Source organism: Lethenteron reissneri, chromosome 54, assembly GCF_015708825.2.
Source record: "Lethenteron reissneri isolate LAM-NWPU_2019-01 chromosome 54, ASM1570882v1, whole genome shotgun sequence".
Lineage (NCBI taxonomy): Eukaryota > Metazoa > Chordata > Hyperoartia > Petromyzontiformes > Petromyzontidae > Lethenteron > Lethenteron reissneri.
In genome coordinates, this window is record NC_083832.1 from 673,058 (window position 1) to 687,498 (window position 14,441).

At 48.3% G+C, this 14,441-nt stretch overlaps 1 protein-coding gene across 3 annotated transcripts in view; it reads left to right on the forward strand.

The window, feature by feature from the left end:
• The first annotated feature begins 14,069 nt into the window (after positions 1–14,069).
• LOC133356436 (helicase ARIP4-like) overlaps positions 14,070–14,441 on the forward strand; it is a 92,171-nt gene continuing 91,799 nt past the window's right edge. For all 3 annotated transcript variants that reach the window (XM_061573965.1, XM_061573967.1, XM_061573966.1), the window contains exon 1: positions 14,070–14,209. The gene's annotated coding sequence lies outside the window, so the exon portion shown is untranslated. The remainder of the gene's footprint in view (positions 14,210–14,441) is intronic.

Here is a 14,441-nt window from a genome sequence, read left to right on the forward strand (position 1 = left end):
ACAAAATAACAGAAATAGACAGGAAAACACATGAACGTAACCGGAACAGGGGGTCTTTTTTTACAGCAGATGCACCGAGTACGCCGCGGTCGAGTTCCCCTCTTCCACACCCTTTACTCCGAAAAGGCAAGAAGTCACCGTCCCAACGGAGGGGGGGGGGGGGTACGTTCATCCACCCATTCTCGTCGAAAGGGGGGGGGGGTCGTTCCGAATTCAGCCTATCCCGCACTTGGGTGGCGGCCATCGCCACTTCGCGTTCGTGGCACGCCTGCCCTTCGTCTCCCGCTCCACCTCCACCACCCTTTCCAACAGCCCCCTGGCTAGGCGGCATACCCCGTGGGGCGACATATAGATGCCTTTAACCAGCTTCTGGCGGCCCGTCGAAAGGGCCTCTTTTATGGCGCCTATTACGGCCCACGCCTGAGTCCAAACCTCGCCCGCCCTCTGTCTGAACCTCCCCCAAATTATATCAGACACCGTTGTCTTTATGGGGCAAAAATGGGACAGCAGAGGCCGGCATAACTCCCACACCTCCTGGGCAAATGGGCACTGTATGAGGGCGTGAGAAGTGTTCTCACTCAGGTTACAGCCTCTCGGGCAATCAGGAGTGCGGGCCATTCTACGGGAGCACATAAACTGTCGGCATTCCAGCCTGTCCCATGCCGCCAGCCAGGATAAATCCCGCTGTCTTTTCGTCAGGGCTGCCGACGTTACGTTCTCCCAAATTTGCCGGTGCCCAGCGCCCCATGCACCTGACACCTCTGAACAGATCTCCTTCTTGGAGATTTCTGCCAGGACTTCCCTGGGGACCCAGGACCCCCGTGTCCTGACCGGCTCATACTTCACCGCGGTGCACAACCACCCCTGGGGCCAAGCCAGAGGGGTGCCGCGCGGCAACGAAGCCATGCCTAGCCACCGCAGGAGCCACGCCAGCCTGTACTGTACAAGATACGAGGCTTTCACTTGGAGGCCACTGGAGAAATACAGGCGCAGGGTATCACAGACAAAAATCGTGTCCAGAATGCATGCGACGTTCGGGGCCCCCCTCCCACCGTTCTCGGCACGTTTATACATTATCCCCCGTCCCACCCAGTCCATCCCATTCCCCCAGATGAATCTGAAGAACAGGCACTCCATTCTTTTCGCCATCTGCGCGCCCGGCGGGAAAACGTAGGCCAGGTAGATGAGCGTCGGGAGGATTTCCACCCTCAGGACCAATATTCTTCCTTCCATTGTGAGGCACCTGTCTGCCCAACCAGCCAGCCTCCCCTCACCATGCTCTCCTTTCCCTTCCAATTCTTTGCCGCCGAGTCTTCCCTGTAAAATGTGACCCCCAGGATTTTGATCCCCTCCTCCTGGACTGTTATACCTGGTGGGTGACCCTCGAATAACCTGGGGTCTCAGAATATCATCATCTCGCTTTTTCTTACATTGACCGTAGATCCCGAGGCCAGGAAGAATTCATGCGCGGGCCCTAGGGTCGCCCATACCGAAGAGACGTCCCCACAGAAAATAACGACATCGTCCATATACATGGCGATTTTTGCTGGTTCAGTGCACCCTGGCATGCACACCCCTCTAATCTGCCGACTTCTTCTGACTGCCTGGGCGAAAGGCTCCATGCACAGTATGAAGAGCACTGGTGACATCGGACACCCTTGTCGTACGCCGGACCCAATTGGGAAGCCCTCCGATAGGACCCCATTAATTAGCAGGCTGGCTGCGAGGTTGTGGTATAGCTTCCTGATCCAATCGATCAGCCGTTTGCCCACCCCCATACGCTCCAGGACCGCGAACAAATAATCATGTGAGATGCTATCGAAGGCTTTTTCCTGATCTAAACTTAGCAATCCCAATGAGTTACCCCTCTCCTGTGTGACTTCCACTATCTCCCTCAAGAGGACAAGGTTGTCAGATATTCTCCTCCCCGGGACCGCGCACTTTTGGTCTGACCCAACCACCTCCCCCACCACCTTCCCCAGCCGCGCCGCAATAACCTTGGCTAGGATTTTGTAATCGGAGTTGAGTAAGGTGATGGGGCGCCAGCTCCCAAGGTCACTGCGCTCCCCCTTGCCCTTGTATACAAGGGTTATCACTCCTCTTGTCATCGATTCTGGCACTGGGCCTTCCTCCAATATTTCTTTATACATGTGCCACATATCCTCTTGGATGGTACTCCAGAACGTGATATAAAATTCTGCTGGTATCCCATCCTCCCCTGGTGTCCTTTGCCGATGTAGCCCCGCTACCGCCTCTTCCAGTTCTGCCATCTGGATAGGCTTGTTCATCTTACCCGGAGCCTCGATTACCCTGTCTACCTCCCCTAGCATGGTGTCTCGTGGCCCCAGCTGTGACGGTCTACTCGTGTATACTTCCTTAAAGTAACCCCTCGCAGCCTCTACTATTTCCTCCGTTTGCGTAAGCTTACCTAGGCTGGGTCTTATTAGTTTGCGAATTGTGTTGTCCTCTTTCCTGCATTTCTTGAAAAGGAATCTCGTGCATTGCTCACCTTCTTCCACCTCCTTCACTCTCGCACTAAAAGCGATCTGCGCTGCGCGCCTCTGCAATAACCTGGAAACCTTATCTTTCAGCTGGCTTATTTCCCCCATGACTGGAAATCCCACTTCCAGCAGTTTATAGGCTCCTTCTAATCTCCCATTCAATTTTCGCAGAGTACCCATCACACTCCTCCTGCCCAGGATCTGGAAAAAGTCCCCAATTCGCACCTTCACCATCCCCCACCACTCGGCCATAGTGGAGACGCAGCATTGTAAGCTCCTCCACTGCTCATATTGACTGACGAATTCCCCCACAACCTTTTTGTCTGCCAGCAGCCCCGTATTCAGTCTCCACATCCCTCTTCCCAATCTCACGCCTCCTGGAATTCGGAGCCTCGCGGCAATCAACTTATGGTCAAAGAAGAAAAAGGGTTCAATCTCCACCCTCTCTGCCTTCACTTTAGCAGAGACGAAAAGATAGTCGATCCTCGAGTGTGAGGTGCCCAAACAGCTGGACCACGTGTAGCCCGGCCGTTTTGGGTGCTCCAACCGGTAAGTGTCTTTCAGTTCGAAGTCACTAATCAGGGCAGCTAACCTCCTGGAAGAGGGGTCCAACCGCCGGCCTCCGGTGGCTGGCAACGTATCTGACAGAGACAAAGGGCAATTAAAATCTCCCCCCACAATTACGTGTCTTCTTGTTAGTAGCAAGGCAGGCACATTCTCCAGGAGCTCCACTCGTTCCGGGGAACGCGTGGAGGCATACACGTTGATCAGACGGACCGCCATGCCATCGTATGAAGCGTCAATATATTTGAGTCGTCCCGAGACCACCTCTCGGGCCTCCTGTATTTCCACGTTCCTTCTTCCGAAGAGAATGACAACACCCGAGTTCTTATTAACGTTACTACCGGACCAGTAGCATCGTCCATCCCATTCCCTGGAGAGCTCCTCCCGACCAAGGGAGTACAGCAATCCACACTCCTGCAGGAAATAGACGTCCTTTTTCAAGCCCTGTAGGTAGCTCAATACAGCCCTCCTCTTGGCCCTGCCCCTCATCCCCCTCACATTTACCGAGGCTAGGGAGAGGTCCATTCAGATTTGCCCCCCCGCCTACTCAGACACTTCGTCTAATATTTCGTAACAGTTTTTATCTGCCAAGACCAGCAGCTGCCCCACAGTCTTGAGCTCCGGGGCCGACCTTCTCCCTTGGTTGGTCTTTGTCCCCACCCCTCCATCGTCCGTCGACCTCGCGTCCGCAGAGGAGTCTGTTGCCTCCAGGACCCGTTTGGGGGTAGTCTTCGCTGGGCCACGTGGCGCTTTCCGCTTCCTTTTCCCCACCTTCTTGAATTTCTCCCTCCTGGTGCTCTCCCTCTGCTGCTCCTCTCCGTCCTCCCCCGCCTCCACCGCCTCCGCCCAGTCAACCACTGTTGGGTCGGGGGGTTTTCCCACGGGCTCCTCGTCCTTGTCCCCTGGGTGCTCCACCTGCTGGCCCGTGGGATCCGCGTCTTCCTCCGACGTCATCTCCCCCTCCTCCCTCTCGTTCTGCAGTGGCGTACCCTGCCTGCCCACCTCTCCACCCCCGTCCTCCATTTTCCCGCCGGGCTGTGTTGGCTTCAGCCCGTCCTCGGCCACCTCCCCTTCTCCATCCGCCTCCCTGCTCCTATGTGCGCGGACCTTGTTTGCGTACGACAGCGGGCAGTCCCTGTACAGGTGGTCTTTATTCCCGCATAGGTTGCACAATGCCGGGGCGCAGCATTCTGTCACAACGTGGTCCTGTGCCTTGCATCGGAAACATATCCGTGCCTCGCACGCTGCAGCCAGATGGCCGCTTCCCCCACATCGCCTGCAGAGCTTCGGCTGCCCCGCGTACACCACGTAGCCCCTATTGCCACCAATGTTCAAGGCGCTCGGGATGTGTTGCAGAGCCGCTTCTGCCGTTCTCAACCTCACTCGCCATTGTCTGGCGCCCGTCCAGATCCCTAAAGAGTCCTTGACCCGTTCACTGTCCGAAAGCACCAGGCAGTGCTGCCTCAGCCACACCTCGACGTCGTGGTCTGGCAGAGCCTCGTTGTACAGAAATATGGTGAAAACTTTTGTATCGAGCTCAGAGAGCAGTTGGAGCTTCAGCAGAGACAGGGGCCGTTCCCCCGCCTTCTCCTCGAACAAAGTCATAAAACGCTGCAGTAAGTTACTTGTCTTAAAGCTCACGTCAAAAGCCCTGCCACCTGGCAAGGCTATCAAGCAAAACAGATCTGCCGGATCCACCTTCAGAATTTCGACCATCACTGTCCGCACGAACCTCGGTCTGTCGATCGTGACCTCCTCTGGCACGTCCTCCTTGAAGGACACCCGCACGCAGTTATGTCGCTTAGCGTGTATCGGGGTGAAGTTCCCCGCCGATTCTCCGCGCCACCGCCCTGCGCGCTCCTGGGGCCGCCCTGCCCCCACAGGTTCAGGACTTGCCTGGACAGCGTCGCTTTGGGCACCTTGCGCCTGCAGGCCCGCCGAGCTCGGTGCTTCCTCCGCCTCCTCTCCTGGGCTGGCCGACACCATTCCACTGCTCGTCGGCGCCTCTCCCTTCCTCGCCCGCTGCCACCAGGCGTCCTCCTTTACTAGGGGTCGTAGAGTGACCGCCTGAGTGAATTTTGTGTATTGTACCAAATCTTACTGTAATGTTTTGCTTTTACAAAACACGGGCTAATTTGTCAGTTACTCCTGAGATAAATGGTATTTTTATTGTTTTAAGAATCTGATCGCTTTCAGCAGTGTTGCTTTGCGATCGTGATTTGGCATTTAGTGCTCTGTTAATTTGAGCATTATTGTAGCCATTCTGTCTTAGTGCTTCTTTAACATGTTTAATCTCTCTCACTAGACTTTCACCATCTGACACTGTTTTAGCCCGATGTATGAGCGTCTTGATAAGAGAGGATTTCTGAGCTGGGTGATGATGCGAATCTGCATTCAGATAGGCATCAGTGTGCGTTTGCTTTCTGTAAACGTTGTGTGTTATTTTACCATTTAGGCCATGCCCAAGTAAAATATCCAGGAACGGGAGTGTGTTATTAACCTCCATTTCCATGGTGAACTGAATGGCCGGATTGTGTGCATTGAGATGATTTAGAAAATCGTTAAGTGTATCTTTACCATGTGGCCAGACAACCAAAGTGTCATCCACATATCTAAACCAAAAGGATGGTTTTAATGTGCTCGAGGAAAGTGCTCTGGTTTCAAAGTTTTCCATGTACAAATTTGCTATAGCAGGAGATAAAGGAGAGCCCATTGCTGCTCCCTCCCTTTGTTTAAAGAATTCGCCTCTCCATAAGAAGTAAGTGTTATTTAAACAATAGTCAGCGAGTTTCGGAATATCTTTTGGTAAACCTGTATTCTTTACCAGTGTATCAAGTAATTTAAGCGACTCGCTCACTGGAACCTTAGTGAATAGCGAAATCACATCAAAACTCACCAAAATATCATTAGGGTTAAGTTTAATATCTTTGATCACATTCACAAGATGTTCTGAATTTCTTATGAATGAAGATGTCCTACCGATGTAGGGCTGTATTTGTTTAGTTACATATTTTTCTAATTTATATGTGGCAGAGCCAATTGTACTGACTATGGGTCGTAATGGGATGCCGATTTTATCGATCTTTGGTAGCCCATACAGTCTAGGTGGTTTTGAAGCCCTTGGCTTAATTAAGAATTGCTCATTTTTTGGGATTAATGAATTTGCAATGATTTCAGTAGTCTTACGTTCCAAAGTATTAGTTGGATCTCGTTTAATTTTAATGTAGGTACTTTCCTCTAATAAATCTTTAATTTTATTATCATAATCGGCTCGTGACATCACTACAGTAGTGCGGCCCTTATCAGCTGCTAGGATGTGAATATCTTTATTGAGACGAAGCTCTCTTAAGGCTTTTGCCTCGTTCGAGCAAATATTTACTTTTGGTACTTTACTATTCCCAATTATTTTGGCAACCTCGTGTCTAGTCATCTCTGCCTCATTATGTGGAAGGAGTCTTACTGCTGATTCTACCTCAGCAATTATCTCATCCACTGGCATTGTGTGTGGGGTAACGGCAAAGTTAAGGCCTTTAGAAAGGACAGAAATCATGTCAGTGGTTAAATCAGTGTTCGTCAAGTTCATTACGGTTTTGTTTTTAAATTGTTCGTTTTTAATAGGGATTTGTTTATTGTAAAGTCTAGAAAATTTGTTAATTTGGTTAGCATTTGTTAGAGTAAACACCTTATCAGCCGATTATTGTGTTATAGTATCGATTATATTCCAATCATGCATGGACACACTATTGCTTATATCTAAATGTAAATGCTTTAGAGATTCCGAAATGTTGGATAATTCACTCCTGTTGTGTTGTATTCTCTCTATTAATAATAATTCGTTAGCTTTGTGTAGTATTTTGTTAGCTTTAGAAGACTTTATGTGATGTGTTATTTTAACTGCGTTTGGTATTACCTTCAAATCTCTGCACCTTTTGAGGAACGCCAATGAAAATATAAATTTCATCCGCTTAATGAGGAGCTTCTCCAATTTCCTGGTTTTAAGAAAAGTATCCTCCCCATAGAGGTTAGTCAGTTTAACACGTAGGCTTTCGCGACCAATATTATTCATAATCAAAGTTTTTGCGTTTAGATCGCGTTATTTATAAATGTGTCATAACCCTCTACCACCCGACACGGCCAATCAGTAAAAAAGTGTCACGTTGACAAAAGACAAATAGTTCACTGCTTTAGCCCACCAGTGTGTTGAAGCGTGAAACCACAACATTTACAATTTGAGTACGACGTTTCGCTGGTAATTGCATCCAGCATCATCGCGCAATTCGCCAGAATGGTGAGGCTCTCCTCTGTCTCCCGTTCTTATATAGAGCAGCAGCAGGGTGACGTTATCATTAACTCATTAACTCATCAGGTGCAACGATTTGAGGGGGGGGGTTATTGTAATTATATACTAGATTAGAAACAGGCAGTTGTTACGATGCGAGTTGTAGATTAATAATCATTTGAAATGTGTTTTATTGTGATTATGCTACGTTAGTAATCAGTTAGTGTTTGTTTCCCCTATAAGGAATTGTAATGTATCTTATTTAATAATACGCTTCCAGGCCGCACTAAGCCTGTAGCTGTCTGAGCGATTAAAGTTATTTCTGTTGCTCTCAATTTCAATGGATTCTCTAATTAGTCTTTGCCAGTAGTAACTAGTTTTACACAACACTTCAACGTTGTCAAAATCAATTGAGTGTCCCTGTTGGTAAGCATGTTCTGCCAAGCCTACCTTTACCCTACCTTTTACCTTTACCCCATACAAATTACCCGATTGCAGGGTAATGACTGGGGTACTACTACACATGAGAAAGGTTTATAACGGTAAATGCTAGGTAGAGCGCTTTAATCATATAGAATACTCTCGATGATTCCAATGTTACACGCTTTCTTTGAACTCGCTGTCTGTTGTTGTTCTCGTTATTGTTGTTGTATCCTCAAATATTGAAACTCAGTTTTAACCCACTTCCCAATGTGGTATCGACTACAAACTTGGTATACTTATGTCATACTGATGGCAACACTATATTCTATCATCAAAAATTAAAAATATATATTTTTAAACATTATTTTTTTCTATGTTATGTTTCGGCTTGGGTCTAATTGTCCATAATCAACTGACGTTGGCTGTAATTGGCCATAGTCCCTTACGTTTTGGCAAGCTTCGGGGCCACTTCCTGGAGTCGTGGAGTTGTTAAATGGAGGCCACGGACTGCGCCACGGAGCTTTTAGCGGTAAACAAGGTACCGTATTTACCGGGTAATACTTCACGCTACCTTTACCCTACCGGGTAATTCTTCCGAGCTACCTTTCTTCCGAGCTACCTTTACCCCTTTGTCTTCCAGCGGGGTCTGGCAAGCAAGGAGGGAGCAAAAAGGTCACAGGGGGGGGTCGGTGCCTGACATTCCAAAGACATCTGTTTTTTTCTGTTTGTTTTCTCTCGCAAGGGATGCGCAGAGAGGGGCGTCACGTTTTTGAGTTTAAGCACAAGCGCACATAGCGAATGGGCAGTCTGTCCGAGTCGCGCTCAGTCTTGCAACTCGGCTTGCGACGCGGCGTTGCGACGGGGCTCGCAAGAGAACTGGGGCAGATCGTGCCTCGAGGAGATATGGGACGACGAGGGGTCGTAGAGTGACCGCCTGAGTGCAATCTGGTTCGAGTCGTGCTCAGTCTCGCAACTCGGCTTGCGACGCGGCGTTGCGACGGGGCTCACAAGGGAGCTGGGGCGGTTGTGCCTCGAGAAGTGATGGAACGAGGAGGGGTCGTTCGAGTCGCAGAAGTCTGAGTTCAACCTGGGTCGGGGCTGGGTTTCAGCCGTGCTCCGGCTGGCGGAGCGTCGTGAGGGAGCAAACACTGATGCCGATAGCAGGTGTCGCTTCTCGCAGAACGAAGTTAAGTGTGAGTGAAGCTGGCAGCTGCACGAACAAAGGAAAGCACGGAGAAGAGAGAGTGACGAGTGACGACAAGCAATCAACCTGTAAAAGGGCGGAGATCGCCAAGCGTCGACCAAGCGAGCAAAGCAGAGAGCACAAAGCAGTGGAGAAAGCCTGATCGAACGGCTGTGAGGAGGAGGACAGCGCCATCGAATGATCAGCGTGTTTGATACACACACACCGACCAACACCCAGTGAGAACCACAAGACGTCCAGCAGCGACGACGGAATCATCGCGCAACACGTCACCGAGCGTCGTGCCAACTCGTCGTCCAGCAGTGGAGAGAGAGAGAGCGCACAAGCAGAGACGTCCGAGCGAGGGAGCAGCAGGGGCTCGCTGCGGCCACGCCCAAGCCAGAGAGAACCTGGCCGCTGTTTGTATATTCCCTCTCACACCACACAAGCTAACGACACAACTCCCGGCTCTAAGAATTTAATTAATATTACAAGGGAACAACGCACACACAACACGCACACGAATAAGATTTTCAAAAAGTTATCTTTGCGTTTCAAAAAGGGTTGCCATTTCAAGGTGGTGCGTTCAAATCAACTGATCGTGCAAAGCAGTTGCTGCCGTCGAGTTACATGAATAAGAAGTGTTTTAGTCATTTTCGTTAATTGCATAATCTTGCCCATGGATTTATTGACGTATGCTTTCGCCTTTGCATACTAGAGTGTCATGTGTTTGTTTAGAATTAAAATTGCTTAACACCAACTGTTCGAGCGCTTCTTTCCAAGTCCATGCAAAACTGTCTTATTCTTAAGAACTGTATCCTGTGATGAGATATGAAAATGGAGACCTAATATAACATAACACACACTAAGATAATCAGTAAATGTTTAATCAATGATAATCGTGTTATCCTGATTGATACAACTCTGGATAACGAAGCTAACCCTAATTATCATAACTGCTTACATTAACATAATCACAAGCATCCGCATAAATTACTACGATTATCTCCGTGATTATTATAATTTATGCATATTAATATACACATTAAAATAATTTATGCGATTTGCACATTTTTCGGAAAATTATTAATTTTTATTATTTTTATCAAAATTTCAGAATCCAACATACACAACATGTACCTGACACCATCGCAATCATTAAAGACTTGGTTCATCAAGGACTGAATGCTGGGGTACCCCACCTGGTGAGACACTGCTTAACCAATACATACTTCACCTAAAATGGTACTTTCTACAAGCAAACTGAGGGCACCCCAATGGGTTCCCCTCTATCTCCGGTTGTAGCCAACGTCTTCATGGAGAAATTTGAGACTGACGCCATCCAGACTGCTACTCTACGCCCGACCTTATGAAAGAGGTACGTAGATGACACTTTTGTCATCTGGCCACATGGCCGGCCTGCTCTAGACCAATTTCTCGACCACATCAATTCCATACACCCAGCTATCAGATTCACCATGGAAGTCGAAAAAGATGGCAAGCTACCCTTTAAGGATGTCCTAATTAAAAGGAGACCTGATGGTTCAATGAGCCACTCGGTCTACAGGAAAGCCACCCATACGGATGCTTACCTAAAACCGGATTCCCACCACCATCCATCCCAGAAGAATTTCCTCATCAAGACTTTATACCATAGAGCCCAATGCATTTCCGACCGGGAACACATTGCCAGTGAACTCAAACATGTACACCAAGCTCTTAAGGCTAATGGTTACTCCGACTACACAATCCGCAAAACCATCACTCCAACCATCAAGAAGGACCCTGTTGAGGAGCCTCTCAAGACCATCACCTTACCCTACATTGCTGGGGTCACAAAAAATATCTCCAAAATCCTGATTAAACACAAGATCCAGGTCCGATTCAACACAGTACATAAAATCCGTGATCTGGTCCCATCTGTAAAAGATGTGGTTCCAGACATACAGTACCCTGGCGTCTACAAACTAAGTTGGCTCTGTGGTAGCAGTTACATTGGAAAAACCAAACGACATGTCTCGGATCGCATCCGTGAACATAAAGCAGACTTGAAACACGGTAGGACAAACACCTCAGCCGTGGCAGATCACTGTTACAATTCAGTGGGCTCACATGATATTGACTTCTCCAAGACAGAGGTTCTCTGCAAGCCATCTGGCTACCATGAGAGATTCGTCCATGAGGCGATCCACATATACAAACACAGAGACAATTTCAACCGAGAAGATGGATTCCGGCTTAGCAATCATTGGAAGGACTTAATAAACCATTTCGGATCTTAACTGATTGTGTCCGCGTTTACGGTGGCTTTCAGACCGCGTACCACTCACTGACATTGACTATATATCTTGTGTTCTCCGCGGGGAGTGGATTCTTTGCTCCGCTGCAAGCTTCCTTCTGCCGCTCTCCCATTGACATATTTCGTTGCTTCCTCTTGGTACCTTTCACGCGACGGTCAATGGTATAGTGTATAGCATATTGTATAATAATAAATAGTATTAAGGTGTAATGTTTAATACAATGTATAGGGTAATATATAGTTTTGTGATTGTATGGTGAATATACAGCAGTGTGGTATACAGTTGGGTGGGTAGAATAATACATAGTGTAATATTACACTATGTATTATTCTAAGACATAGGGTAGTGTATAGTAATACAGAATACAATTTGGTGTTGGGTTTGTCTATGGCAGCATACAGTGTAGGATAGACCCGTGTGATGTAAGGAAAAAGTTTAAAAAGTTTAGCTGTAATGTATTACTTACGGTTGGTAGCTCAGCTTATTTAGAGTGTATTTGGCATACTATTAACATTCCTTCCCTTTGTTGGTGCTGCCCCTGCCCCCTCCCTTTGATGCTGCTAATCCTGCATTATGCATGGGCATAATATGACTTTGAAAACCCTCCCACGCATTTCACAATTAGCACTATTCGCATTCCTGCATTGGCCATAAATATGCTAAATTCCTCTTGATATGCAAATTCTTTTGTCAAGGTGCTCTTCCTCCTCCCTCCCAGTTTAAATAGACGCTCCAAGCCTAGGACGTGTCATTCAGACTCTGTCTTATCGACAGACATGTTCTTCACCTGAGGACGGCTGCTTGCGTTGTGGCCGAAACGTCGTGAGAATTGTTTTATTTTTATTATTTTATTACTTCCCTACTACGTGACTTTACCGAAATAACCAAGAAGAACTAAGTGTGCGTTATGCAGTTACCCTGTTGGGTTATAATAAACGTGTTGCCTCCCAGTTCAAGTGTGTGCTTCCGTGAGGAACACTACAAATGTATATATGGGTCTGTGTGTGTATTATTATCTATGTCTGTGAGTGTATTATTAACTATGGGTCTGCGCGTGTAATTTTATATATAGGCCACTGCAGGGGCGGTTTCTTCATTAGGGCGATTGGGCGACGCACCACCAATGTCATTCAACCACAGAGTCACGCTAGCCGTCACTGTGCCTCTGGATATAGTCCAATCAGCGTCATGTCACGTTCTGTGGAGTACCGCCTCTTTTTGGGCGATTTCACTCCGGCTGAGAATCGCCCCGAGTGGCCCCATAGACTTACATTCAAAGATGTTTTTTTTCGAACGGCGGGCGCTCCAATGCATTCTCTATGACTTCCGGGAGGGCTCGCCCTAACGTGCTTACGTCATCATACGTAAGCACGTTTCATCCAACAATATAATTTGTCGCCACCTAGTGGAATCTTTAATAAAAGAAACTTGAGTGGATTCTATTAATAGTGAGTATAGAAACAAACAAGGAGATGTATTGTAAGAGTCACTTTCATAATCAACGTTTTTGGGTTTAGATCGCGTTTATTTATAAATTTGTCGTAACCCTCCACCACCCGACACGGCCAATCAGTAAAAATGTGTCACGTTGACAAAGACAAATATTTCACTGCTTTAGCCCACCGGTGTGTTGAAGCCACAACATTTACAATTTTGTAAATATTTCACTGCTTTAGCCCACCGGTGTGTTGAAGCCACAACATTTACAATTTTGTAAATGTTGTGGCTTCAACACACCGGTGGGCTAAAGCAGTGAAATATTTGTCTTTGTCAACGTGACACATGTTTACTGATTGGCCGTGTCGGGTGGTGGAGGGTTACGACACATTTATAAATAAACGCGATCTAAACCCAAAAACGTTGATTATGAATAACATTGGTCGCGAAAGCCTACGTGTTAAAGAGTCACTTTATTTTTCATTAATATTAAAGAAGTGAAGTTGCCTTTACATGCTTAAGCTGTTAATGTATCCATTGCATGGGTGGACCTTATCCTTATCAATCATCCAGACATTTGCCCCCCCTGAGAGATTTTGCAGGAGCCGCCACTGGGCCACTGTGTGTATTATTATCTATCTCTGGGTGTGTGCCTATATGCATAGTTCTGCGGATTTGTTAACACCGAATGCAAGTCTTGACATAACGCTTTCGTGACTACAGGAATTAATAATCTTTGGGTTTTTCGGTAAAGTCACGTAGATAGGTTCAATCAGTGGTGATATTGTTGGTTTTCGTGACGAGGTTGTTGGTCGGATCTATTTTAATTTTGGTATAGCTACCATCATTAAGTAGGCCCTGAATTTTGTTATTGTATGTGGGTTTCTTCATGATGACTGGCATTGCCCTTGTCGGCTGAGAGGATGACGATGTAATCTCTCTTTTTTTATTGAGAAAGCTCAAAGCGCTCATCCTTACTGATGTTTCTAATAGGTGTCTTAAAGTTTTTGAGGATTGTAGCGATTTCCGATCTTGCCACGTCTGCACACCGGCAACATGGGCATGTTGATCGGAAATCGCTTAACAGCCGGTTGGGGGCAAGTGCTGTTAACGAGCACCTTTGAAGGCCGTTGGGTGAGCGCACGGAGCGGGTGACGTCACGCAAGGTGAGAGCACGGAGCGGGTGACGTAACGCAAGGTGAGAGCACGGAGCGGGAGACGTCACTCTGGGTGAGTGCACGGCGCAGATGACGTCACGCTGGGTGAGTGCACGGAGCAGATGATGTTACGCCGGGTGAGTGCACGGAGCGGATGACGTCATGATGGATGAGAGCACGAAGCGGTTGACGTCACGCTGTGTGAGCGCGGCGCGTTTGACGTAACCGCCACTGGGGTAACAGCGCGGAGCGTATGACGTCACTCGGGGGTGAGAGTGTCGCGGGCGACGTCACCGCCACCGCGGCCCAGTTTCGCGGGCCCTATTGTCCGCGCTCATTGAGAGACCGCGCCGCGACTCAAAAGAGTGAGTAGTCATATACCGCGCTCCCCGCTCCTTGCTCCCCGCGTTCGGACCCCCCCCTCCCCTTAGGCCGTATACTCGAGGCCGCTGGGCCAAGCTCGCGGTGGCGGCAGTGCGCGGGGCACCGGGCCTGACGCGCGGGCCCCTCGCGGCGGACAAAGACCGGGCACCTCGAGCGGCACCCGTGGCCCACGGCACGCGGGGCCACCGAGCAGGAGGGAGAGGGTACACGGGA